Source organism: Callithrix jacchus, chromosome 8, assembly GCF_049354715.1.
Source record: "Callithrix jacchus isolate 240 chromosome 8, calJac240_pri, whole genome shotgun sequence".
Taxonomy (NCBI): domain Eukaryota; kingdom Metazoa; phylum Chordata; class Mammalia; order Primates; family Cebidae; genus Callithrix; species Callithrix jacchus.
This window is the reverse complement of record NC_133509.1, coordinates 20,977,755-21,005,040: the sequence shown is the minus strand read 5'-3', so window position 1 is coordinate 21,005,040 and position 27,286 is coordinate 20,977,755. Positions and strand designations below refer to the sequence as shown.

The window sequence follows — 27,286 nt, the reverse complement described above, 5'->3', positions numbered from 1 at the left end:
CACAGCCGACCATCCATGGGGCGGCCTCGCTCCCATTTCCTCTCCATTCTCCTCCACCCCTTCCCACCACTCTCTTCTCGGGCTCTCTGACCTAGGAACGCATGGAGCCTCAGTGGTCAGCCTGGCTGCCCCTCTGGCCTCACCCGCTTTGCTCTGGCCCCTCTCACTGCGTGCAGCCCCACGCGTCCCCTGCTCCGAAACTGGGGCTGCAGCTCCTGCTACTTCCTCTAACTAGACAAAGTCCCGCCATACTTGCAGGGCTCCCTTCCTCTTGTCTTCTGAGGTTTGTTCAAATGTCAGCTCCCCAGAAAGGTCTTCCCAGGCCACCCTCTATGAACAGTCTTTGTCCCTCTCTGTCCCCTCACCTTGCCTTATTTGTCCTTCTTCCCAACCCTCCCCGACATCTCTGTTAGTGTGTTTCCTATCTGTCTCTGCAGTCTAAATGTGAGCTCCACATAGGTAGGGACTTGGTTCTGTCCACTGCTATCCCCCCAAAGCCCCGCAAAGGGCCTGCCACTAAGTAGGTGCTCAATGAATAGCTGCTGGACAAAGGAATGAATGAACAATGACCTCGGCTTTCCAGCTGGAGCCTTTGCCTCCCTCTCTCCCGCCCTCCTCCATCTGCCCAGGGCACAGCCCTTCCTGCTATCACTGCCCTTCTACTCAGGGCCATCTCCAGCCACATTTCTGGCCCCCTCTCCTGACGCCATTCCCACTGCCCTCTCCTGAACTTCTTCTCGGTCCTCAAGGACTGTTTCTGGCAGCGGCAGCAGCAGCAGCAGCAATTGAAGCATATTTCATAGGATTATTTTTGTTCTTCCCCAAACCAGCCCCACAGTTTCCAGGAATGCAGACCTTGGCCACGCTCCCAGGGCACACCGCAGACCTCGAGTTTTCAGCCCCAGCCATTCCCACAGGGTAGGGGTGGGACTGGGGAGTGCTATGAGTGGCAGTGACTGTTCAGATCGAGGTTCTAGACTGGAGCCAGTGCTATAGGGTCAGGATCACGTCCCTCTGCTAGCTGTGGGGGACTGGGAATGGGCCAAGGGCCATTTGTTAGGGGTGAGCATGAAGGGCCTGGATTAGATGTGGGTGCAGGTTGAGTGGGTGGGGCAGGGGTAGTTTAACCTGAGGATGAAGCAGGATCTGGGGGCTGGAACGGGGGAGTCACAGTCATCCCTCTGCTCCATGAGAAGATGGAATTGACAGTGAAGGCTTGGAGGGTAATGCAGAGAGAGAGAAAAGGAGAAACAGGAGGACCCAGCAGAAAGCAAGGGCGAGGGAGAGGGGAGGGAGGGAGACTGAGACATCAAGAGATCAGTGGTGGCAAAGGCCTGGGTCAGTCAGGAGGAGAGTGGAGCCTCTCGCTGACAGCAGAAAGCCATTTGACGTGGCAGACACCTGCTTCTCAGGAAGAGGTGAGGCTGCAGCGCTGTGTCATCCAACACCTCCCCACCGGCCCCCAGCCACCAGACAGGGACTGTGGGCAGAGCCCGGGCTTATCCCAACCCTGAGGGGCCACTGGGAGGTGCAGGTGGGAGCACCAGACTGGAGATGGCGGGAGGAGAGACGCTCCAGCAGAGAACGCTGACCAAGAAGAGGCTGGGCGAGCAAGTTGTGCTGACCTCAGCCCAGGGAACCTCTTGGGAGGAGGCAAGAACACAGGTGGCCAGTGCACCCGGGGAAGTGGCATTGTCTGCAGGGGCCTCTCAGAGAGCAGGCCAGGCAGGACAGAAGGTGACACAGCCACTGAGGGTTGTAGAAGCTCCAAGAAGGGAGGTGAGAGCTGGGGATCGGGAAGACTCGAGGGACCAGGTGAGAACTTGGATAACTTTCGTAAGTTTTATTGAAGTGAACCATGCAAATGGCAAAACAGAGCATCACATTGGCAGACAGGCCGCTAACAAAGTACTACAGCCCTCCTTCTCCCGCCCTTGACTTCTCCTGTGCACTTCCCAGACCAACTGATGGTTTCTGGTCCTTCTGCTGCCGTGGTTACACACGTCAGGCCTGAGCATCACATGTGCAGGGCCCGTGACAGGGTGTAATTAATTGGAGGCCCATATACCATCTTTGTAAATATTTTATTTATTTTTGAGACGGAGGCTCGCTCTTGTCTTGCAATAACAAAATACCTGAGATTGGGTCTTGCGGCCCAGGCTGGAGTGCAGTGGCACCATCTTGGCCCATTACAATCTCCGCCTCCTGCCTCAGCCTGGGATTACAGGCACGCACCACCATGCCCTGCTAATTTTTGTATTTTTGTAGAGACGGGGTTTCACCATGTTGGCCAGGCTGGTCTTGAACTCCTGACCTCAGGTGATCTGTCTGTCTTGGCCTCCCAAAGTGCTGGGATTACCGGCATGAGCCACCACACCCAGCCATATGTGTAAATATTTTAAAGTTATAAATTCTACAAACGGTTTAGTATGTCCTATTCTCCCATCATGACAGCTGTGTCTTGATAACTACTTGGAAGGCCAAATTAAAAATTTAGAATTCTTAGTGTCTTCATAAAGAGGGGAAATTTGGATACAGAAGGAAGACGAGATGAAGACACAGGGAGAACATAAAGGAAGATGAAAGTAGCTGGTGGAGCCATGTATCTGCTAGCCAAGAAGCATCAGAGATCTCCAGCAAGCCAACAGATCCCAGGGGAGAGACCTGGAACAGATCCTCCCCCACAGAAACCGACCCTGCTAACACCTTCACTGTGAGACGATAACTTTTTGTTGTTTGAGTCATATTGTTTTTGTTTTTGTTTAGATGAAGTCTTGTTCTATCACCCAGGCTGGAGTGCAGTGGTGTGATCTCAGCTCACTGCAACCTCCGCCTCCCAGGTTCAAGTGATTCTCCCGCCTCAGCTTCCTGAGTAGCTGGGATTGCAGGCACCTGCCATCACGCCCGGCTAATTTTTGTATTTTTAGTGGAGACGGGGTTTCACTACATTGACCAGGCTGGTCTTGAACTCCTGCGCTCAGGTGATTTGCCCACCTCTGTCTCCCAAAATGCTGGGATTACAGGCATGAGCCACCATGCAGGGCCAAGTCACACTAACAAACTATGGATATTAACAAAGTATCCACACTTCATTACGGCAGTCCTAGGAAACTCGTTCACTCTCCTATGAAAAAACAAGGTTTTAGTTCACGTGTATGACTCCCTCTCATCCCTCCTTATCCTCCTGGTTTTTGCAAATTAAAATATTCTTGGTTCTTCTGCTGGTTACCTTCAAGCTCTGACTAATAGACCTTACTTCCCACTCCACAGAGTGAAAATACGAGAAACCGACTTCTATCTTTTCTCTACCTCTCAGGTCTTTCATAGTCTTACTTTTACATTTTAAATGATGATAGCATTTAGATACTATTCTGAAGTCATAATTCTTACAGCCACATTTTGTCCATAAATTGACTGTAAAAGTTAAAAAAAATCAATAAACCAATATTACATTCTCATGCCTATGTGAGTACAGTCCACTGCCACTGCCGAGCCAAGGAATATCCAAGAATTACATTTCCTTCCCTTTGGATCCAGTGTCCTGATGCCCAGGCTGCTCAGAAGAGGCGCTTAGCGTCAAGGTCAAATGTATTCAGTTCCATGCTCCATCAACTGCTCAAAGACATGCCACATTTCATTTGCTTTATATTTGGACTACAGCTTTTCCTGCACAGCTTTTCATTTTCCTGGAGTTTCTAATTGCTTTCTTTATTCTAATTGTCAAAAGAATAATGTGCCTTCACCCAATACTAAAAATAACCCAGCTTTGTACACATATTCTCCTGCCATTACCCACTTTTAAAAGCACCTACTTTCTTAATTACTTGCCTTATTGACATATGAGCTTTCTTCTTTTTATTTTTGCTTTTCAAGCAACGGAAAGCCCTTTGTTACCCCAAATCCTCTTCAGCTGCAGAACCCAGAATGAGGCTGGGCTTTAGAGCATCTAATCAGAGCCCACTCGAAGCTTCACTCCCTTCCCTGACACATGATCGTAATGCTCCTTCTGGAATCTCACTGATGTTGGGGGAGCTTTCTACTCCAAGGAGACCCATCTGCTTTGGAGAAGTTTTAAGGGTCTTCTTCTTGGAAAAAACTCTGTCTTAGTTCATTTTTGTCGCTATAACAAAATACCTGAGATTGGGTCATTTATAAAAAAGAGAAATGTGTTTTCTTGCAGTTCTGGAGGCTGTAAAGTCCAAGACCAAGTCGCCAGCAGGTTTGTTTGTCCGCCAAGGGCTGTTCCCTACTTCCAAGATGGTGCTTTGCTGCTGCATCCTCCAGGGGGAGGAACGCCGTGGTCTCGAGTGGCAGAAGGGATGGAAGGGCTGTAAAAGAGTGAATCCATCTGTCAAGTCTTTTTATAAGAGGCCTAACCCTATCAGTTTATGAGGACGGTGCCCTCGTGACTCAATCGCTTCCTCAAGGCCACGTTTCTTGATACTGTTGCATAGGGGATTCTGTTTCAACATGAATTTTAGAGAAGACACTATTATACAAACCTTAGCAAACTCCAGTCATCATCAGGCTCATGACTCAGCACCCAGTGAGGAGGACCACATTCTTTTGCCTTTGTCTTCCTCCTTCGTGGTGCTCACATAGGAGATGACCCCAAATGTCTGAGGATAAAGGATAAAAAAGTTCTCCCTCACTCCTGTGTTCTCTATTGTGTCGGGTTGCTGTTTGCTTGTTTCTTGTTTGGTTTGGTTTTGAGATGGAGTCTTGCTCTGTCACCAGGCTGGAGTGTAGTGGTGCAATCTCTGCTCACTGCAACCTCCACCCTCCAGGTGCAAGTGATCCCAGCTCTCAAGTGATACCTCCCTGTAATCCCAGCTACTCCAGAGGCCGAGGCAGGAGACCTCAGCCTCTGGGGTAGCTGGGATTACAGGCGGGCACCACCACGCCTGTAATCCCAGCTAATTTTTGTATTTTTAATAGAGATGGGGTTTCATCATGTTGGCCAGGCTGGTCTCCATCCTTGACCTCGTGATCCACCCACCTTGGCCTCCCGAAGTTCCTAGATTACAGGCGTCAGCCACCGCGCCCAGCCCTGCTTTGTCTTTTAACCCATGAGGACTCTCTCCCAAGGTAGAGAGGAGTTGGGGGAGCATTGTGACTGGCCAGCTTATCTTTAGGGCATGTGACCCATTAGGCTGGGCAGCAGCACACATATTTGAAATCCAATCTATGCCCAGGTGGTTCCCTCCCTAGGGAAGCAACCTCCAGTATTTTGGCTGGGAAAGAATTAGAAAACAATTAATTAATTACCTATTTTTAGCCCTTTTTTTCTTTAGGCAAGAATTATCAAAAATCATATCTACCATTCTTTAAATTCCTACATTCTTAGTATATCCCAGGCTCCCCTTACACATGCCATCTCCTTACAGAAACACAGGGTAGGTACTTTTATTGCCCACTCTAGAGAAAAAAGCACTGAGACTCAGGTTTACGAATTTTTCAACGTCCTCTTGGTTAGGAAATAGGGGACTAGAGTTTGAACCCACGTCTTTCTGACCCCGAAGCCCTGGTTCTTTGGTTCTGTTGAGAGCCCATGCAGACCAGATCGGTTTGGTTTCAGCAGGAAAGGGCAGTTTTAAAAACATGAAGGTGGCCAGGCACAGCGGCTCACACCAGTAATCCCAGCACTTTGGGAGGCCGAGGCGGGCAGATCAGGAGGTCAGGAGTTCCAGACCAGCTTGGCCAACATGGTGAAACCCCACCTCTACTAAAGATGCAAAAAATTAGCTGGGCATGGTGGCACATGCTTGTAATCCCAGCTACTTGGGAAGCTTAGGTAGCGGAATTGCCTAAACTGGGAGGTGGAGGTGAGGTTGCAGTGAGCTGAAATCGCACCATTGCACTCCAGCCTGGGTGACAGGGTGAGACTCTGTCTCAGAAAAACAACAACCAACCAACCAACCAACCAACCAACCAACCAAAACCATGAAAATAGACTTTCACCATAATCAAGAGCCCTTCAGAGAGCCAGTGGGAGCTGGGATGCAGGAAGAGAGCTGGGACAGTTTCCCATTGGCTCTTCTCTTGTGGACATCAGGAGCCAGTACTGGGGCTTGGATATGACAGCTCAGGATAAGAGCAAAGCTTATGAACTCAACACCTGGCAAAGATAAGACAGATTAGAAACTGGGGGAGAATAGAGGACTGGGGGAGGCCCTGAGAGTTGTTAGGAGGCTGCATCAACAGCCCAGAGGAGGAGCAGTGGTGAGGGAGGGGTAGTAAAGTGAACAGGTGTGAGAGGAGGCCAAGAAATGACCACATGGGCCATGAACTGGGCCTAGGGTGAGCAAAGGGGGCTTTCCCCAGACTGGCAGAAAGAGGGCGGTCACTGTTCTGTGTGATGTTCACTAAAGCGGCTTCAGTCTGGAGACGCTCATTACTCCATCCTCCCCATTAGGCTCCAACCATGAGGCAGGCAGTGAGCCAGGTGTGGGGACAGAACAGGGGACAAGAGTGACAGGGGGTTGCCTTCATGGAGCTCGCAGCATGGTGACATGGACACTGCCCATCAAAAATAAACTTTCTGGGTCAGGCGTGGTGGCTCACATCTGTAAACCCACCACTGGGGCAAGAGGATCGCTTGAGCCTAGGAGTTCAAGGTTGGTCTAGGCAGCCTAGGAGTTCAAGGTTGGTCTAGGCAACATGGCAAAAGCCCATTTCTACAAAAAATAAAAAAGTAGCTGCACGCAGTGGCACATTCTTGCAGTCACAGCTACTTAGGAGGCTGAGGAGGGAGGATCGATTGAGCTGGGGAGTTTCAGGCTGCAGGGAGTCATGATTGTGCCTCTGCACTCCAGCCTGGGCAACAGAGTGAGACCCTGTGTCACAAAAAAATAAATAAACTTTCTGAGAAAGAGTTCTGCCCTTCTCCCACCCCAACTCCGTCTTTCCTCTTGAGACACAAAGACCTGAGGACTCTCAGAGCTGTGGGTCTGAGCTCCGGGAGAAGAGGCAGTCTGGTTGATACACCCCCCACCTCCCCAGGGCACTCTTCCTCAGCCAAAGCTGATTTTTTTTACCCAGAATATGCTCAGTGTCACACTCATTCCCTGGACCCTTTCCCCACCTATTCCCATTCTTCCGTTCCACAGCCAGGCTTTTCTTTCTTTATGTTTTCTTTTTGTCTCGGTTCCCTCTGAGGCAGTTGTGAATGCCGATCACCTCCGTGAAATTTTAAAATAGGGAAATACCACTACACATCTATTAGATCGCCGAAAAGTTTTACAAATGTAGCTGAAATTATCCAGCGCTAGCTAGCATGCAGAGCAGCTCATACACTGCTGATGGGAATGCGAAAATGGTTCAGCCACTTGGGAAGAACATTGGGGAGTTCCTCACATAGTTAAACATACACTCGTCCTATCACCTATGAATTCCACACTTAGGCAGTTACCCAAGAAAAATGAACATGTGCACACAAGAACTTCTATGCACATGTTTATAATCACCAAGAACTGGAAACAACCCAAATATCTATCAGCCAGTGAATGGATAAAACATCACCGCCACCACCAGCGGTGCATTATATCTGACAATGGAACACCACACAGCAGTCAAAAGGATTGAGCTACTGATTTGCACAACAGCCACATGGATAAACCATAGAAACATGACACCAGGCCGGGTGCAGTGACTCATACCTGTAATCCCAGCACTTTGGGAGGCTGAGGTGGGTGGATCACCTGAGGCCAGGAGTTCGAGACCAGCCTGGCCAATATGACAAAACTCCATCTCTACTAAAAGTATAAAAATTATCTGGGAATGATGGTAGGTGACAGTAATCCCAGCTACTCCAGAGAGACTGAGGCAGGAGAATCGCTTCAACCTGGGAGGCGGAGTTTGTAATCAGCTGAGATAGTACCATTGCCTTCCAGCCTGGACAACAGAGAGAAACTCCATCTCAAAAAAAAGAAAAAAAAAAAGAAAGAAAGAAAAGAAAAAAGAAACATGATGCCAAGTGACAGACAGGATCACCAATGGTTTAGAAAGACAACCCAGGACACAGCCATGCCATGCCAGATCAACACAAAAGCCATAATAATGCCATATATAATAAACAATTATACACGTATGTGCTATTGCTTTTAAAACATTACTATAAAATATGGAAGATAGGTGCTTATTTGAAATTATATATTCTCTGTATTACTTACATTTTTATCATATAAAAGTTATTTAAACCAAACAATAGCACTAATTAATAGCAACTTATGATAATAAATAGTAAGACTACATGGGGAGAAATGCCAGATAGGTGATGGGGAGGAAGGCAGCAAATCACACTCCCATATGTACCTATGCAACAATCTTGCATGTTCTTCACATGTACCCCAAAACCTAAAATGCAATAAAAAAAAGACTAATTAAATATGTGTGAAAAACTAAAACTATTTTTATATTTTTTTATCCTTAGATATGGCAATTTGTTTTTAGCTTTTTAAAAGTCCTTATTGAATATTTAAAGTTTATGGGCTATTTATTTTCTATTGTTAAGATATGTAAACATAAGACTTATAAAAAGGAAAACATAACTATTCACAATAGCAAAGACATGGAATCAACCTAAATACCCATCACTGATAGACTGGATCGAGAAAATAAATGTAGCACATGGCCGGACGCGGTGGCTCACACCTGTAATCACGGCACTTTGGGAGGCCGAGGTGGGCAGATCATAAGGTCAAGAGTTTGAGATCAGCCTGGCCAACATGGTGAAACCCTGACTCTACTAAAAATACAAAAATTAGCTGGGTGTTGTGTCAGATGCCTGTAGTCCCAGCTACTCAGGAGGCTGAGGCAGGAGAATCTCTTGAACCCAGGAAGTGGAGGTTGCAGTGAGCCAAGACCATGCCATTGCACCGCAGCCTGGGCAACAGAGCAAGACTCCGTCTCAAAAAAAAAAAAAAAAAAGAAAGAAAATGTAGCACATATAGACCATGGAACATTATGCAGCCATAAAAAGGAACAAGATCATGTCCTTTGCAGGGACACCAATGCTGTTGGAAGCCATTATCCTCGGCAAACTAACACAGGAACAGAAAAGCAAACCCTGCATGTTCTCACTTATAAGTGGGAGCTGAATGATGGGAACACATGGAAACATCAAGGGGAACAACACACAGTGGGGCCTGTTGGGAGGTGGGGAGAAGGGAGAAAGGAGAACATCAGGAAGAACAGCTGACAGATGCTGGGCTTAATACTGAGATGATGGGATGATCCATGCAGCAAACTACTGTGACGCATTTACCTGTATTAAAAACCTGCACAGCCTGCATATGAACCCCTGAACTTCATAAAAGTTGAAAAATAATTTTTTTTTTTTTAGACAGAGTTTCGCTCTTGTTACCCAGGCTGGAATACAATGGCATGATCTCGATGCACTGCAACCTCTGCCTCCTGATTTCAGGCAATTCTCCCGCCTCAGCCTCCTGAGTAGCTGGGATTACAGGCACGTGCCACCGTGCCCAGCTAATTTTTTTGTATTTTTAGTAGAGACGGAGTTTCACCACGTTGACCAGGATGGTCTCAATCTCTTGACTTCGTGATCCACCCACCTCGGCCTCCCAAAGTGCTGGGATTACAGGCTTGAGCCACCACGCCAGGCCAAAAAATAATTTTTAAAAAAGGAAGCCAAAAAAATAAAAAGGAAAATGTAAATACATTAGGATGGATGAAACAGGGATTTCATATACTTGATTTAAAAAACCCAATGTCGTGTTTCCTTCTGCCCCATGCTACAGTACGATGCCTTTTTACTTTCAGCATCCTTTCCTAATGGTATTTCTCTGAATTGCCTGTGGCTTTAGGACATCCATCTTTTCTTTTGTGCAATGATAAAACTGAATCGAGACAAGTTTAACATTCACTTTGGCCTGCCCCTCTGCTCTTCTCAAGCCCACATCACATTGATTCCTGGTGTCAGTCTGATGTCATGACACAAGGCTAAATACCTTCTCAACAACGCTGTGAGGGCATGGAATACTTAGGCTTTTATTTGCTAACAGCAGCAGGTTTTTAGACTTGTAGGAATTCATTTCCATGTCTCCATAAATGTCCATCCCCTGTATCTACAGGCTTTTTTGGGAGGCCAGCTGTAAGCCGAGATTGAGCCACTGCACTCTAGCCTGGGCGATAGAGCGAGACTCTGTCTCAAAAAAAAAAAAAAAAAGAATCTATCAATTCTCTTTTGCATCCATAAATTCATCATACAGCCTATCCATGTGTAAAATGTCCGTCATTGTAAAACACCTTGAAGCACATTGGGTGTCATCATAAGGTAAGCCTCTTTTCTCTGGAAAAATGGTTTTAGAGCAGGGCGGTAACTTGAACTTGTGAAATTGAAGCTGGATTCCAAATAAGTTACAGTTTTAGTAAAGAAATTGAGAAAACCTTGTTTAACTTGGCTGTCCTTTCCTAGTGATGATTTTTTAAGTTTTGAAGCAGTCTTATTTCCAAGAAATGAGTCATTTGTCAACTAGATGAGTTTTTGTCACAACCTACACCTAAATGGAACGAGTTAGATGCACTTAGTTCATCCTTCTCTGCAGCTTTTTTAAAGATTACAAAACAGTCTTGGAGAAACGGCATATAACTTTCCATTTTACAGTAACCCTTTTCTCTGTTCTCATCCTCGATGTATTTCCAAAGCAGTGAAGGACACTCTTCTCATCCTACACTTTGAAAATATGATTTTACAGTAGGTCAACATGCTAACATAAAGTGCCTCTGCATGCTTTGAGGAAACTGAAAAGTCACCCAAAATGTCATTATGGAAGTGTCAATGTCACAGGTAGGCAAATCACACCTCTTTTTGGCAGTGTTATGTAAAAGGTACACAGGAGTCAGGATGTTTAGCAGGAAATTTAAAAAATTTCCTTTGGTAAGTTTACAGACTGAATGGAATTTTCCAGAATTTACATTTGCACCATTTGCCAAATATGCAGATAGAAGAGCAGTCTAGTTTGCATTTGGATACAATATCAACAAGCTTTTGTTTTATAAATTCTGTGATTTCATCACAGTCTTCATAAAAGTCAGGAAAACAGCTTGAAACTCCATTTTCCAAATAAAAAATACCTAAGAGCTAGGGAGAACCATGTTTTTGTTGCTATGACTCCACACATTGCTTGACAGAGTTTAAAATGCATCCTTGCTGGAGCAGCTCTCAGGATCTGCTTTATAGCCATAAAAAGTCAACTCGTCTGTTATCAAAATTTCCCCTTTTGTTCCTTCCTACTTGGGCCATTTCAGCTGCAACTTCTGAATCAGGAAATGTAACTTCACTCAGTTTCATACAGCATCAAGGTAAAAATAGAATAAGGAGAATTTCTTTGTGTGACATGCCCAGGCTGATTCAGTGGCTGCTATTTGCCACTGCGCATTAGTGTCTTTTTGGAAGATGAGAAAACTTGGAAGATTGATTGATTGATAAGTACCTGTTTCCTCCCAGGGTGGTGAGATTCAGATCTATATTGGTGAACAGCTCTCTCCCTCCTCAGGCAGGGCCGCTGCACACAGCCTAGGAGGTACTCCCCGCACTTCAAGGACAGCAGAACGTCTCTGGGGACAAAGCAAGAGCATGTCACCTCCCCAGACTAGAGCCAGTGTTCAGGATGACTTTTCTAGACTAAGGCACAGCTGTTCAAACTGTGTAGAGGGAAAGGTGGGAGGTGATGCTGTAATCATTGCAACTGCTTCTGGGCCTGACACATGAAGGAGAGAAGTGGGGGGGAGTGTTCTGAGCTGTGAGTGACCTGAGGGTTTCACTCACATAACATCCTCAATTCTCTGCCTTGGGCAGGGAGGCAGGGAGAGTGAGCAGGTGCAGGTCCTCGGGTGCAGCCAGCATTTATGGAAGAGGGAGCCTGTCGCGTGGGCAGGTTGGATGCACCTTTGTCATCAGTTATCTGGGGGGAGGACAGTGCTCCATTCACCACCCCAGGAACAAGCAGGCGCTCTGTCAAACTAAGAAGGACCAGGCAGAGGTCAACTGGTTGAAAGAGATTCACAGGAAAGACAGAGAGGCTAGCGGGTCATGGGTTAGCCAGCAACAAGGGTAGTGGGAGGAGATAAGTGACCCTCGGCCTAAAGCCTGAGCACCAACGAGAGCACAAAGTGGAGGGAAAATGTCTTTTCTTGTTGGATAATGACCTTGTTTCTAGCTCGTTGCTATTACAAACAGAAAAAAAAGGAATAATCATCTAAAAATGGATTTAAATGATATTTTTAAGTAAAGAGAAAAAGAAAAATCCATCGAAATGAAGAAAATCAGACCATTAAAATGCTTAAAGATGCGTAAATGTTTGCAGAACCTCTCTATGGGAAATAAATTACTCAGATGGGGGAAACTTGTGATTGGGGATGCTCCATGCTGGGGACATTTGTGTGTGCCCAGATTGCCTTGGATGAGTCTATTTTTTGCCATGTTGGTTCTGCTGGGCAATGTCGTCTTCCCATGTCTCTGAGAGTGACAGATTCCAGAAAGCTGGCAGAGAGGCAGGGTTTGTCAGAGGACAGACATGAGATCCAGAAATAGGCCAGAGCCAGTCAAGAGTGATGAAAAGATAAACAAGGCCCAGCGAAGCTGCAGGGGATGGGGACCGCTCTCAGCAGCCGTGTCACCGAAAGGGTGAACAGATCTTAGTAGAGTCCACTTCCGCAAGAGCAGCTGCAACCTACAGATCAACTCTCTGCCTCAGTCGATAGGGTGGGCCAGGCTGCTGAAGAGACACATCTATACATCCAGTTGCAAGCTGGAGCAAGTAAATATGGAAAGAGCCAGGCAAGGGCTAGCAGAGAGCTCAAGCAACTGGCAGTCATTTGTGCATTTCCAACCAGTTATTTGAGCTTCACGTGATGCTGTCACAGGTAACCATGTGAACGCAATTACTGTCACCCAGTCACCAACTCCTGCAGGAGCAAGGACTTTTAGAGATTGGCTTCTAAATGATGTAACTCTCTTGGAAAAGTAACTTAACTATTCCCACTCTGCGACTGCGTTCATTTCCATGGCAGCAGGACGTGCTTCCAGAATGCCTGCCAGCTGTAGCTGTGAATGGGGAGAAATGTAGCTCCTGGAGCACACAGAGGCCAGGCACCAGCTTCTCTCAGTTTCTCTGTCTCCTGAGTTCAGCATCCGTTTGTTCATTCGTTCATTCTTCATTCATTCATAAAACACATATTTAAGTACCCACTATGCCTCAAGCACAGTCTAAGTTCTACGAAAGAGAGGTGAACAAGCTCCATTTCTGACTGCAGACAGGTTTCTGATATTGACTAAGTTTTCATCCCCGGAAGATGGTGACTATATCTTGTCAAATAAAAACAAATCCAGAATTAGAGAGGGAGGAAGAGACTTTAATTAGAAAGACGATAGCAATATGGAGAACGTTCCCATCTCAGAAATCTGTGAGTGTCTCAAAATCAAACAGAAATAAGGTTTTCTTTTACAGGGTAAAGGGAGGACAAGCAGAGGTAAGCAAACGGTTGGAAGGGGAGCTGGGCACGCAAGGGGTGAGGTCTGGCAGGAATCTGCCTAGGAAAGACAGAGGGTCAGCCGGTTCCCAGGAGGAGCTGATAAGGGGTCACAATCCACTTTCGTTTTTTTGAGACAGAGTCTCACACTGTCATCCGGACTGGAGTGCAGGGGAGTGATCTCGGCTCACTGCAACCTCTGCCTCCCAGGTTCAAGCGATTCTCCTGCCTCAGCCTCTTGAGTAGCTTGGATTATAGGCAACTGTCACCATGCCTGGCTAATTTGTTTGTATTTTCAGTAGAGAAGGGGTTTCACCATGTTGGCCAGGCTGGTCTTGAACTCCTGACCTCATGATTCGCCCTCCTTGGTCTCCCAAAGTGCTGGGACAATCCATTTTCTGTTGCGCTTGCTCAGGCTTGGAGGAAAGCAGATCTCAGAAGCCTGGAAGGAAAAGAGAAGCTGCCTAAACCCTGGCCAAGCCAAAGCAGAGGAGGCCTCTGTGGACACCTGGTCAATCTCTAGTAACTGATGCTTTGGATGAGTGTCAGATGGGCGGCTCATGATGAACACTAGACCTCAGCTGATGAGCTGCATTCCTCAACCATTTTCCAATAACCATCCGCTCACACGTCCACACACAGGCAGACCCACAGGGATCCTTTCCTGTGGTGATTTTGATTGCCTTACTCTATATTTTATCGTTTTCTAGGCCACAAACAGCAGCTTCCTTCTGATGGGTAAAATTCAACCTAATTAAACTTGAAGCACCCCCATTTGACAAAGAAAGACGAAGAAACAGATATATTCCTTTGTTTCTTGAATAGAAAAACCAGAAGAATGGAAATAGGATTTATAACTTCCTGACTATGAGAGGAAAAAATACCAGAAATAAAATCTGATCTAACAAAAGGTACGAAAGAGGGCGGGAGGCAAAAAAGCATGGCAGAAAACTCAAAGTGTTAGGAAACATATCATTAATTGTAAGAAATTGTGAATAAGTTATCAATTAAAGGAAAGACATTCAGATTGGGTTTTTGAAAGTCCAGTTAGATGATTTATAAGTGTTCAGTTATGTATTGCTATATGACAAACTACTCTAAAACTTAGTGGTTTAATGGCCAGGTGTGGTGGCTTACACCTGCAGTCCCATCACTTTGGGAGGCTGAGATGGGTGTATCACAAGGTCAGGAGTTCAAGACTAGCCTGGTCAAGATGGTGAAACTCTGTCTCTACTAAAAATACAAAAAGTAGTAGCCTGTAATTTCAGCTACTCGGAAGGCTGAGGCAAAGAACTGCTTGGACCTGGGAGGCTGAGGTTGCAGTGAGTCGAGATGGTGCCACTGTACTCTAGCCTGGGTGACAGAGCGAGACCCTGTCTTAAAAAATAAAAAATCTTAGTGGTTTAAGGCAATACATTTATCACAATCCTGTAGGCTGGCGATCTGTGCGGTTCTTCTGCTGATCTTGCTGGAATCACTCATGTGCTGCTGTCAGCTGACAGCTCAGCCAGAGTTGGAGACTCCATGATGTCCCCTGTGCACGTGTGGGGGTTGGTAAATGGTTTTGACTGGGAGGCCTCAGTTCCCTTCCATTCGGTAGTTTTCCTATTGTAAAAAATGACAGGAATACTCCCACTGCCCACTGGGCTGACTCACAGGCATTGGGACATGAAAGGGCAGGGTCACATGTTGTATGACAATATGAACTTGGGCTGGGCATGGTGGATGACATCTGTAATCCCAGCACTTTGGGATGCCGAGGTGGGAGGATCACTTGAGGCCAGGAGTTAGAGACCATCCTGGACAACACAGTAAGACCCCATCTTTACAAAAAATACACAAATTAGCCAGGCATGGTGCCATGTGCCTGTAGTCCTAGCTACCTGGAAGGCTGAGGCTGCAGTCAGCGGCGTTCACACCACTATACTCCAGCCAGGGCAACAGAGCAAGACCTTGTCTCAAAAACAAAACAACACAACACAAAACAAAACAAAAATGAACTTGTTCTAAGACTTTTGGCAGTGAAGCAGCTGGTAGTAGAGAAAAAACAAGGTTTGAGATGTATAGAGCCAAAAAGCTTGCCTAGGGAAAACTCTTCCCATTAGATATAGAAATTTGTAAGGAGAGTACTCAGTTCTCATTAAAGCTTGGTCAAAGCCAGCAGTTTCTCCTGCCAAGAATATATTCAACATTGCAAAATAGACCAATACCTTCAAAATTCTGAGGGAAAATAATTTCAAATCTAGAATTCTATACCCAGCAAAACTATTAATGAATTGTACTTTTTACAAAAATTTCTTGAGTGAGAATCTTATGCAACCAAATTTATCAGAGTCCCTATGTCTGTGGGACACAAAACTGCAATAGTATTATAACTTCAAGACCATTTGTATAAAGTCATGTTTTATGAATATCAACTGTCAATAATAAAAAACAAATTTTGATCACACATGCAGAAGAAAAGACAGAATTGTCTTTTTATTTGCTCTCTGGAAAATATTACAAAACCATTACCATTAAGAAGTGCACTGGCTTTGTACTGTGATAACTTGACTAGCCTAAACTGTTTTTCAGAATTCCCTTTCTGGAATGTTTCCAGGCAGGCTGGCCACAAGAGATTTTTTTTTTTTTTGAGATGAAGTCTCATCCTGTCGCTCAGGCTGGAGTGCAAGGTGCGGTCTTGGCTCACTGCAACCTCCACCTTCCAGGTTCGAGCAATTTTCATGCTTCAATCTCTTGAGTAGCTGGTACTACAGGTGTGCACCACTACACTGGCTAATTTTTGTATTTTTAGCAGAGACTGGATTTTGTTATGTTGGCCAGGCTGGTCTCAAACTCCTGACCTCAGGTGATTCACCCACCTTGGCCTCCCAAAGTGCTGCGATTACAGGCATGAGCCACCTCACCCAGCCACAAGAGACATTTTTTTTTTAAAGACAGAGCTTCCCTCTTGTTGCCCAGGCTGGAGTGCAATGGCACAGTCTCAGCTCACTGCAATCTCCCCTCCCAGGTTCAACCAATTCTCCTGCTTCAGCCTCCCAAGAAGCTGGGATTACAGGCATGCACCACCATGCATGGCTAATTTTTTGTATTTTTTTTTTTAAGTAGAGATGGGGTTTCACCATGTTGGCCAGGCTGATTTCAAACTCCTGACCTCAGGTGATCCACCTGCTTTGGCCTCCCAAAGTGTCAGGATTACAGGTGCGAGCCACCTTGCCCAGCCCACAAGAGACATTTTTGAAAGCGATTTGGAGGGTGGAAGAGAGGCAGCAGCCATTTGGTTACTCCAACTTCTCCTGATCCTCCTTCAGTTTAATATTAGACTAATTTCCCAGATTTTGTGGTTTGTGGTGATTGTCACCATTTTCGAAAACTGCAATTTGTTGTGATTTTTTTTCTCACATTTCTGTGGTGTCTAATTTTCCATTTGTGATTCTGTTTAATTGCATACATTTTAGGCCTCACAAGACCTGGATCGTCTCCTGCTCCTCTAGAGGATGTGCTCCATCAAAAAGAGGGAATAAACCAACAAGAGGAAGACAGAGGATCCAGAACAGGGATGCTGGTGCAGGGGAATCCCAAGATGACAGCTACCCATCAGCCCTTCAGCAGCCAGGATGGGAGCAGAAGGATGGGGTGCTCCGGGAGTGTCTCCAAGAAAGAAAAGGAAACTGGTCAAATATCTATTTTTTTTTAATATATTGAGAGGAAATTTATACTTCTGCAATAAATTTTAGGATATCATAATAGAAACTAAGAAAATAAGCAAATGAAAAACAAAAGTAATTATCAACCCCAGGAAGAATGAAAGGTTGTACAAGAAAAAAATAAAAATATAGTTCAGTACTTGGATCAGCTGTGAACTGTGTTTGCATAATCATTATAATGTAGGCACTGGAACAATCATTTCAGCAAAAATTGCAATTTAATCATAGTGGAAGGATGAAAGGAGAGTTGAGTGTGTGTGTGTCTTTGTGAGAGAACTAATTTATTCAACCTCCATAGGAAGTCAATAGGTAGTACATAAAATTGAAAAAATAACGGGAAAGCATGTTAGTTTTTAATATGGCAGGAAGTAACAGACAAACTGAAAAAGTTGAAAGTGGAAGGGAAAGCACTAGGAATTGGAATCAGGGATAAAGTATGGGACTGTTTTCTCATTGTAAACCTTAGAGAATTTTTGATTAAAAATGAATTCTAACACTAGGAAAAGATATATTAGGAAAATATTTTTAAACAAAAAGTGGGAGTTAGGATATTAATATTAGAAAAAAAAAAAAAAACTCAGGGCCAGGTGTGGCGGCTTAAGCCTGTAATCTCAGCACTTTGGGAAACTGAGGTGGGAGGATCACTTGAGTCCAGGAGTTCAAGACCAGCCTGGGCAACATGGTGAAACCTCATCTCTACAAAAAAAAAAAATAACTAAATTTAGCCAGGTATGGTGGTGGACCCAGCTACTTGAGAGGCTAAGGCAGGAGGATCGAATGAACCTGGAAGGCAGAGGCTATAGTGAGCCGAGATCATGCCAGTGCACTCCATGCACTGGGTGACAGAGTGAGACTCTGTGAAAGAGAGAAGAAAGAAAGAAAGAAATAGAGAGAGAGAGAGAGAGAGAGAGAGAGAAAGAAAGAAAGAAAGAAAGAAAGAAAGAAAGAAAGAAAGAAAGAAAGAAAGAAAGAAAGAGAAAGAAAGAAAGACAGACAAGGAGGGAAGGAGGGGAAGGGAAAGAAAAGGAGGAAAGAAGGAAAGAAGGAAGGAAGAGAAAGAAAGAAAAGATAGAAGGAAGAAAGGGAAAGAAAGAAGAAGAAAGAAAGAATTGATTAAGCAGCTTGATCTTAAAAGTAATCTAAAATATCTTCCCCAATAATTGGAAAATACATATTCTCTTCAAGCACACATAAAGTTTTCAAAATTTAAACGTGTACTAGCTTACAAAAGAAATCAATAAACTCAAAAAACAGAAGTCATACATGACACCTTCATAAACCACATGTATTAAAATTAGGGCTTAAAAAGAGAAGAAGAATAAGCCAGGTGTGGTGGCTCATGTCTGTAATTCCAGCACTTTGGGAGGCCAAGGCAGGTGGATCAGGAGGTCAAGAGTTCGAGATCAGCCTTGACAACATAGTGAAACCCCGTCTCCACTAGAAATACAAAAATTAGCCGGGTGTGGTGGCACGGGCCTGTAATCCCAGCTACTTGGGAAGCTGAGGCAGGAGAATTGCTGGAACCCAGGAGGTGGACGTTTCAGTGAGCCAAGATCATGCCACTGCATTCCAGCCTGGGCAAAAGAGCAAGACTCTGTCTCAAAAATTTTAAATACATACATAAATATTCTCCTGTTAAAGAAATAAACGAGAATTACAAACTTCGTATTGTGGTAAAATACACATAACATGACATTTTCACCACTTGTAAGTGTACAGTTCAGTGGTGTTATGTCCATTCATATTGCAAGGCAATCACCACCGCCATCCATCTCCAGAACTTTTTCATCATTGCATACTGAGATGCAAATTTTGACAAGAACCCTTAAAACATTACATAGTAAAACTTGCAGGATTTATCTGAAACAATATGCAGAGGATCTATAACCAATGAATTCACCCAAAAGCAATGGATATTTAAAAAAATTAACTAAGCTCTCAACCCAAAAAGCTAGGGGGAAAAAAATAAATAAATCCAAAGAAAGTAGAAAGAATAATACTGGTAAAGATAAAAATCAGAAATTAACAAACTCGGCTGGACTCAATGGCTCACACTCATAATCCCAGCACTTTGGGAAGCTAAGGTGATTGGCTCAGTGGAGGTTAGGAGTTTGAGACCAGCCTGGCCAACAGGGTAAAACCCTGTCTCTACTAAAAATACAAAAATTAACTGGGTGTGAAGGCACACATCTGTAATCCCAGCTACTTGGGAGGCTGAGGCAGGAGAATTGCTTGAACCTGGGAGGTGGAGGTTTCAGTGAGCCAAGATTGTGCCATTGTACTCCAGCCAGGTTGACAGGGCAAGACTCCTCTCAAAAAAAAACAAACAAAAAAATTAACGATGTAGAGTTGATAAAAGCTAGGTTTTTTGAAAAGTCAACTTGGGAATCTTAACAGAAAAAAAGAGAGGAAACATAAATAACAACATTAGGAGTGATAATGAGGAGACCACATGAATAAATAAAAATAAGGATTGGCTATAAAAATAATATTTAAAACATCGAGCTGGATATGGTGCGTCTCACTTGTAATGCCAGCACTTTGGGATGCCAAAGTGGGAGGATCACTGGAGCCCAGGAGTTTGAGACTAGCCTGGGCAACGTAGTGGGACCCTGTGTCTATTAAAATAAAATAAAATAAAATAAAATAAAATAATTCTACCTAGAAAATCCCAAGGAAAATACTAAAAATTCTTACAACCAATAGTTCAGCAAGGTTGCAGAATATAAGATAAACACAAAAATCATCACTTTTTATATACTAATGATGAACATCCCCAAATAAATTGAGACATTTATGTGAAAACATAAACAAAATTTGTACAGGATTTGCAAGCTAAAAATTACAAAATGCTGATTTAAAAAGTCAAAGACAAGCCAGAAGAGGTGGCTCACACCTGTAATCCCAGCACTTTGTGGGAAGCCGAGGCAGGCAGATCACGAGGTCAGGAGTTCAAGACCAGCCTGGCCAACACAGTGAAACCCCCATTTCTACTAAAAATACAAAAATTAGCTGGGGTTGGTGGCATGCACCTGTAGTCCCAGCTGCTTGGGAGCCTGAGACAGGAGAATCACTTGAACCTGGGAGGTGGAGGTTGTGGTGAGCTGAGATCGCACCACCGCACTCCAGCCTGGGCGACAGAGCAAGACTTTGCCTCAAAAAAAAAAAAACACGAAAAAATCCAAGTGAAAGACAACCTAAAGAAATAGAGAGACAATATTGTATGTTCATGGATTAAAAGGCTCAATACTGTGAAGATGTTTATGGGTTTAATGCAGTTTCTATCATAATCCCAACGATGTCTTTCTTTTGTAAACATAGATTTGCTCATTCTAAAATTTATATGGAAAGATGTAGCCCCTAGAATAAGTAAAATAATCTTACAAAAAAAAATAAAGTGGGTGAAACCACTCTATCTAATAGTAAGTCCTACTATGTAGTTACAATAATCAACACAGTGTGTTATTGGTGGAGGCACAGGTGCAAAAATCAATTGAATTGAATAGAGAACCTAGTAATAAACCCACTCAAATATGCCCAGCTGATTTTTTTTTTTTTTTGAGACGGAGTTTAGCTCTTGTTACCCAGGCTGGAGTGCAATGGAGCCTCCACCTCCTGGGTTCAAGCAATTCTCCTGCCTCAGCCTCCCGAGTAGCTGGGATTACAGGCGTGCGCCACCATGCCCAGCTAATTTTTGTATTTTTAGTAGAGACGGAGTTTCACCATGTTGGCCAGGATGGTCTCGATCTCTTGACCTCATGATCCACCCGCCTCAGGCTTCCAAAGTGCTGGGATTATAGGCATGAGCCACGGCGCCCAGTCAGTTTTTTAATGAAGGTGCAATAGCAATTCGACAAAGGAAGTATAGTCTTCAACAAACGGTGCTGGAATGACTGGACATCCACAGACAATGGGTTCTCCACCTAAACCTCACACCTTATATAAAAGCTAACTGAAAATGTATAATCTGCAACTATAAAACTTTTAGATAAACACATAGGGGAAATTTTTCTGGATCTAGGGCTAGGCAAAGAGTTCTTGGACTTGACATCCAATGTATGATCTATAAAAGGAAAACTTGATCAATTTGACCTCATCAAACATTTTTAAAAAGTCTTTATGAAAGACCTCGCTAAAAGGATAAAAATACAGGCTACAGAATGGAAGAAAATATTTGCAAATCACATATCCAGCAAAGGACTAGTATCTAGAATATATAAAGAACTCTCTAGTATGTAGAATAGATAAAGAACTCTCAAAAATCAGCAGTTAAAAAAAAAAATCCCCTAAACCTGAGAATATGTTAGGCTACATGCCAAAAGGGAATTCAGGCTTCAGACAGAATTAAAGTTGTTATTCAGCTGGCTTTAAAATGGGGAAATTATCCTGGCTTATCTGGGTGGGCTCAGTGTGATTACCAGGATCCTTAAAAGTGGGAGAGAGACACAGCAAAGAGTCAGACAAAGAGATTTGATGACAGAAGCTGAGCCTGAGAGTACAAGGAGAAAACTCACATATACATACATGGTCCCCTCACTGATGACAAAGGTGCTAAGGTCTTATATATAGTGGGGGAAAAGATAATCTTTTCAATAAAAGCTGTTAGGTCAACTGGATAATTCACATGGGAAAAATAAATAAATCTTGACCCCCACCTCATTCCTTATACAAGAGTAACTTCCACATGTATCATAGATCTAAATATACAAGGTAAAATAATAATGCTTTCACAAGAAATCATAGGAGAATATTTTCATCATCCCAGGGTGGGCAAAGTTTTCTTAAACATGGTACCAAAGATTCTAACCATAAAGAAAAAATTGATAAATTGGAACACATTAAAACTAAAAACAGCTCTTCATAAAAAGACACTATAAAAAATGTGAAAAGAGAAGCTGAAGAGAGAGGGAAGATATTCTGTACAGAAAGCTCATGCCCAGAATATATGAAGAATTCCTACAAATCAATAAGAAAAAGACAACCCAATGAAAATAAAGAAACACAGTTTATTTAAGAGGAGTTTCAAATTGACAGGAAACAACAGTGTTTCACTTAATTAATCGTCAGGGTAATGCCAGTTAGAAACACAGTGCAGTACACTCCATACCCAACAGAACGTCTAAAATCAAAAACAGACAATACTGAGTTTGATAAGGACTCACGGCTGGTGCAAGTGTAAATTGGTACATATTGAAAAACTGTTTGGCAGTATCTACCAAAGCTGAGCATATGACAAAACCATTTGTGGAAAAATGAAATTAAAAGATAAAAATAAAAAATATAAACTTTATTTCTTAACGTTAGCTTCATGAAGTTCAAGACACTTCTGTAAGGGATGATATCAGCTATTTAGTCCATCCCTAAAGAACTGAGGGTCCTGGGAATTTAACTATGTCAACGATGTCTTTTAAATACTATTAACTAAAGAAAAATGGGTATTTTTAAAGTTTTTTTTTTTTTTTTTTTTTAAGATTAGGAAACAAAAAGAAGTCAAAAGGAGCCAAATCAGAACTGTAAGGTGAATGTCTATTGATTTCACATGGAAACTTGCAAAATTGCCTGCTTTGCTGAAGGGAATGAGCAGGAGCATTGTGGTGGAGAAGGACTCTCTGGGGTAGCTTCTCCGGGCATTTTTCTGCCAAAGCTTTGACCAACTTTCTCAAAACACTCTCATAATAAGCAAATGTTATTGTTCTTTGGCCTTCCAGAAGGTCAACATGCAAAATGCCTTGAGCATCCCCAAAAAACTGTTGCCATTGACTGGACCACTTCCAGCTCTTGGTAACCACTGCTTTGATTGTGCTTTGTCTTCAGGATAGTACTGGTAAAGCTACATTTCATCTCCTGTTGCAATACTTTGAAGAAATGCAACTGTGATCTTAATCCCACTGGTTGAAAATCTGCACTGAAAACTCCGCTCTTGTCTGCAGCTGATCTAGGAGCAACGGTTTCAGCACCCACTGAGTGTAAAGTTTGCTCAACTTTAATTTTTCAGTAAGAAGTGTATAGGCTGAATCAACTGACATGTCTATGGCACTGGCTATTTTTTTGTACTATTGTCAGACCTCTTCAATTAGGGAACAAACAAGATTAATTTTTGGCCAGCACAGTGACTCATGCCTGTAATCACAGCACCTTGGGAGGCTGATGTAGATGGATGGTTTGAGTCCAAGAAGTTGAGACTGACGTGGGCAACATGGTGAAATCCCACCTCTACTAAAAATACGAAAAATTAGCCAGGCATGGTGGTGCCCACCTGCAGTCCCAGCTACTTGGAGGCTAAGGTGGGAGGATCACCTGAGCTCAGGAAGTTGAGGGAGCAGTGAGCTGAGATGGCATCATTGCACTCCAGCCTAGACAATAGGAGTGAGATGCTGTCTCAAAAAAAAAAAATTCTTCAAAAATTTACATGGATAGAGTCTGCTGCTGTGGGCTTCATCTTCATCTTATTTCTTCTTAAGACAAGGTATCATTTGTAAACTGTTGATTTCTTTGGGGGCACTGTCTCCATAAGCTTTTCCTAAGGCATCAATGATCTCATCATTCTTCCACCCAAGCTTCACCATGAATTTGATTTTCGTTCTTGCTTCCATTTTAGCAGAACTCACTTTGCTCTACTGGAGGCTCTTTTCAAACTCGTATCTCACCCTTCTTAGAGCCTCACACTAGATCCTGTTCAGATATGTTGTAACAAGTTAGTATGAGTTTATTTTGGTGTGAAAAAATTTGAAATCATGCACAGCTTTTTCATAATATGTATTTTTCATGTACATTTTGAAGACTCCTGGAATATATGAGGTTCGAATACAGGCAAAACTAATCTACGATATTAGAAGTCAGAATAGCAGAGTTGGAGCGGTGACTCCGAGGGAGCGTGAAGATGCTGCTGGAGTGCTGGTAGTTTTCTTTTCTTGATATGGGAGCTAGTCATAAGAGGCATTTTCTCTTTACGAAAGTACTTTCCTGAATGTATGTCAGACTTCAACAATAATTTAACCAAAAACATATACACTTTATGACATGGCCTCAAAAAACATACAACGCAAGATGAGCAGTAGTACAAGAAATAATTGACAAGTCTAAAATCATGGGCAATTTCTAACATGCCTCTCTCAGGAATTAATAAAAACAAGCCAACAAAAAATTAAGTGAGGAAATAGAGAATATGTATCAATAAAATTAACAAGCCTGATCTAATGAAAATATAAAAATCATAACCCAATAATTCAAGAATAAACATTCTTTTCAAACTTACATAGACATTTACAAAAACTGACTACATACGATTCCTCCAAGCAAGTGTTAACAACTACCAAATAATCAGCATCGCCTAGTCTGTATTCTGACAACGATGTAATCCAAGGGGTATCAAAAACAAAAGTGTCAGAAAAAAAGAACATACACATCTGAAAATGTAAAAGCCCACGTCTAAATAATTCATGAGTCAAAGAACAAATCTCATGGAAATAAAATATTTAAAACTAAATGGCAATGTAAACACTACCTATCAAAACTTGGGGAATGCTGTTGAAGCAGTAGTCAGGACATTAATAGCTGTAAATGCACACATCAAAATGAAGAAAGTTTAAAAATTCATGAATTCAGAACTGAACTCAGAAGGTAAACACTGAGAAGTGTATTGGCTGAGTCAGACGGAGCCTGTGCCTTATGCCCCTGCAGTGACATCAGAGACAAAATGATGATGTTGGTACCATGGGGATCCCGGGCAGCTTCACAAAAGAGTTCCATGCTCCGGCCGGGCGCGATGGCTCATGCCTGTAATTCCAGCACTTTGGGAGGCCAAGGCGGATGGACCATGAGGTCAGAAGATCAAGACCATCCTGACTAACACGGTGAAACCCCTCCTCTACCAAAAATACAAAAAATAGCTGGGTGTGGCAGCGCAGGTCTGTACTTGGGAGGCTGAAGCAAGAGAATCGCTTGAACCTGGGAGGCGGAGGTTGCAGTGAGCTAAGACCATGCCATTGCACTTCAGGCTGGGTGACAGAGTGAAACTCTGTATCAAAAAAATTTAAAAATGAGGTATAATAAGGGCTGGACACAGTGGCTCACGCCTGTAATCCTAGCACTTTGAGAGGCCGAGGCAGGCAGATCACCTGAGGTCGGGAGTTTGACCAGCCTGGCTAACACGGTGAAACCCCGTTTCTACTAAACATACAAAAATTAGCTGGGTGTGGTGGCTCATGCCTGTAATCCCAGCTACTCTGGAGGCTGAGGCAGGAGAATCGCTTAAACCGGGGAGGTGGAGGTTGCAGTGAGCTGAGATCTCGCCGTTGCACTCCAGCCTGGGCAACATGGGTGACAAGAGCAAAATTCCATCACACACACACACACACACACACACACACACACACACACACAATGAGGTATAACAAATACAATAAAGCACACAACTCAAGTGTGTAGCTGATGGATTTCTACATATGCCACATGCATACACCCACGTAGCCACCACCCGGATTAAGATGTAGAACGCTGCTGGCATCTCAGAAGGCTCCTTTGAGCCCTCTCCTAATCTGTTAGTACCGTCCAACTTTTTCCACCAAAAATTAGTCTTGTCTGTATTTGAACTTCCTATAAATTAAATTGCTCATTCAATAGTCTTGTGTGTCTTGCTTCTTTCGCTCACCTTGAGGACATCCATGTTGTACGTAGCTGCAGCTTGTTCTTCATTGTTCTGCAGTATTCCAGGGTATGAATATATTACAGGTTACTTCCACCATTCTACTGTTGGATATTCAGGTTGTTTCCAATCTGGGGCTGTTATAAATAAAATCGCCATGAACATCCTTGCACTCGCATCCACCAAAGGACGCTTCCGTCTTTTGATGGATGTAAACATCTATTTCTATTGGGTATAAACCCCAGAGTGAGATTGCTGAGTCAGAGGTATGTGTGCCTTTAACATTTAGATTGCCAAATGTTTCCCCAAAGTGGCTATGCCCATTTATATTCCAAAGAGCAACAAACGACAATTCTAGTTGAAGCATGCATTGCTTTTCTTTCTTTCTTTCTTTCTTTTCTTTCTCTCTCTTTCCTTCGTTCCTTCCTTCCTCCTTTCCCTCTCTCTCTTTCTTTCTTTTTTTCTCTCTTTTTGAGACAGAGTCTCATTCTGTTGCCCAGGCTGGAATGCAGTGGTGTGATCTTGTTTCACTGAAACCTTTGATTCTCAGGTTCAAGTGATTCTCCTGCCTCAACCTCCAGAGGAGCTGGGATTACAGGCGCGTGCCACCACATCTGCCTAATTTTTTTGTATTTTTAGTAGAGACAGGGTTTCACCATGTCTCTGGTGAAAACTGGTCTCAAACTCCCGATCACAAGTGATCTGCCCGCCTTGGCCTCCCAAAGTGCGGGGATTACAGGCAAGAGCCACCGCGCCCAGCCTGCATTACTTTTATAATCTGAAAAAAAAAATGCTATTTAGAGAAGTAAGAGGAACAGCAAGAGAAATCCTTTTTCTAGACAAACTCTGTAATTAGCAGCAAATTTAACAATATAGAAAATATATTATTCTATACTTAACTGGTTTACAGAGATATCAGAAGGAAGTTTGGCTTGGTGGTTAAGCGCTCTGGCACTGGAGTCAGACAACCGAAATTCACACTTCAGCCCTGCAGATTGCCAGCTGTGTGATCTTCAACAAACTAGGAAGTCTCTGTGCTCCTTCGTTTCTTTGTCTATAATTAGAATAATATTACCTTACCGGATCACTATAAGGAATGATAAGATAATGCTTGTAAGATCCATAATATGTGCCTGAAATATGGCAAGAGTTCAATAAATGTTAGCTACTACTGGTATTATTGGTATTTATACTAATATTAGGTGGTGACTATTAGCATTCTTAGTCTGGATGTGTGACAAGCCTCTATTACTAAGAAGCATTTGATAATTAATTCTCCATTCCCATTCTCTCCCCATTTCGACACTGATCAATTCTTATGAAGTTCCTCAGTAATTTATATAATCGTAGAAATTTTTCTCTCAAATGGTCGGATGCCTTGAATGGCTTTTAGACTCAATTTAAGAAACAGTTTGCGAGTGTTGCTGGGGGAAAACGCATTTAA

The 27,286-nt window shown here is 43.4% G+C and overlaps 1 long non-coding RNA gene across 1 annotated transcript; it reads right to left on the bottom strand.

Moving 5' to 3' along the window:
- Positions 1 to 1,821: 1,821 nt before the first annotated feature.
- LOC128928746 (uncharacterized) lies at positions 1,822 to 26,896 on the bottom strand. The gene is made up of 5 exons (XR_008474209.2): positions 26,743 to 26,896; positions 25,849 to 25,979; positions 11,454 to 11,577; positions 4,503 to 4,619; positions 1,822 to 4,328 (listed from the first exon to the last, which is right to left on the bottom strand). It is a non-coding gene; the product is annotated as an uncharacterized LOC128928746 (long non-coding RNA).
- Between the last annotated feature and the right edge of the window lie 390 nt (positions 26,897 to 27,286).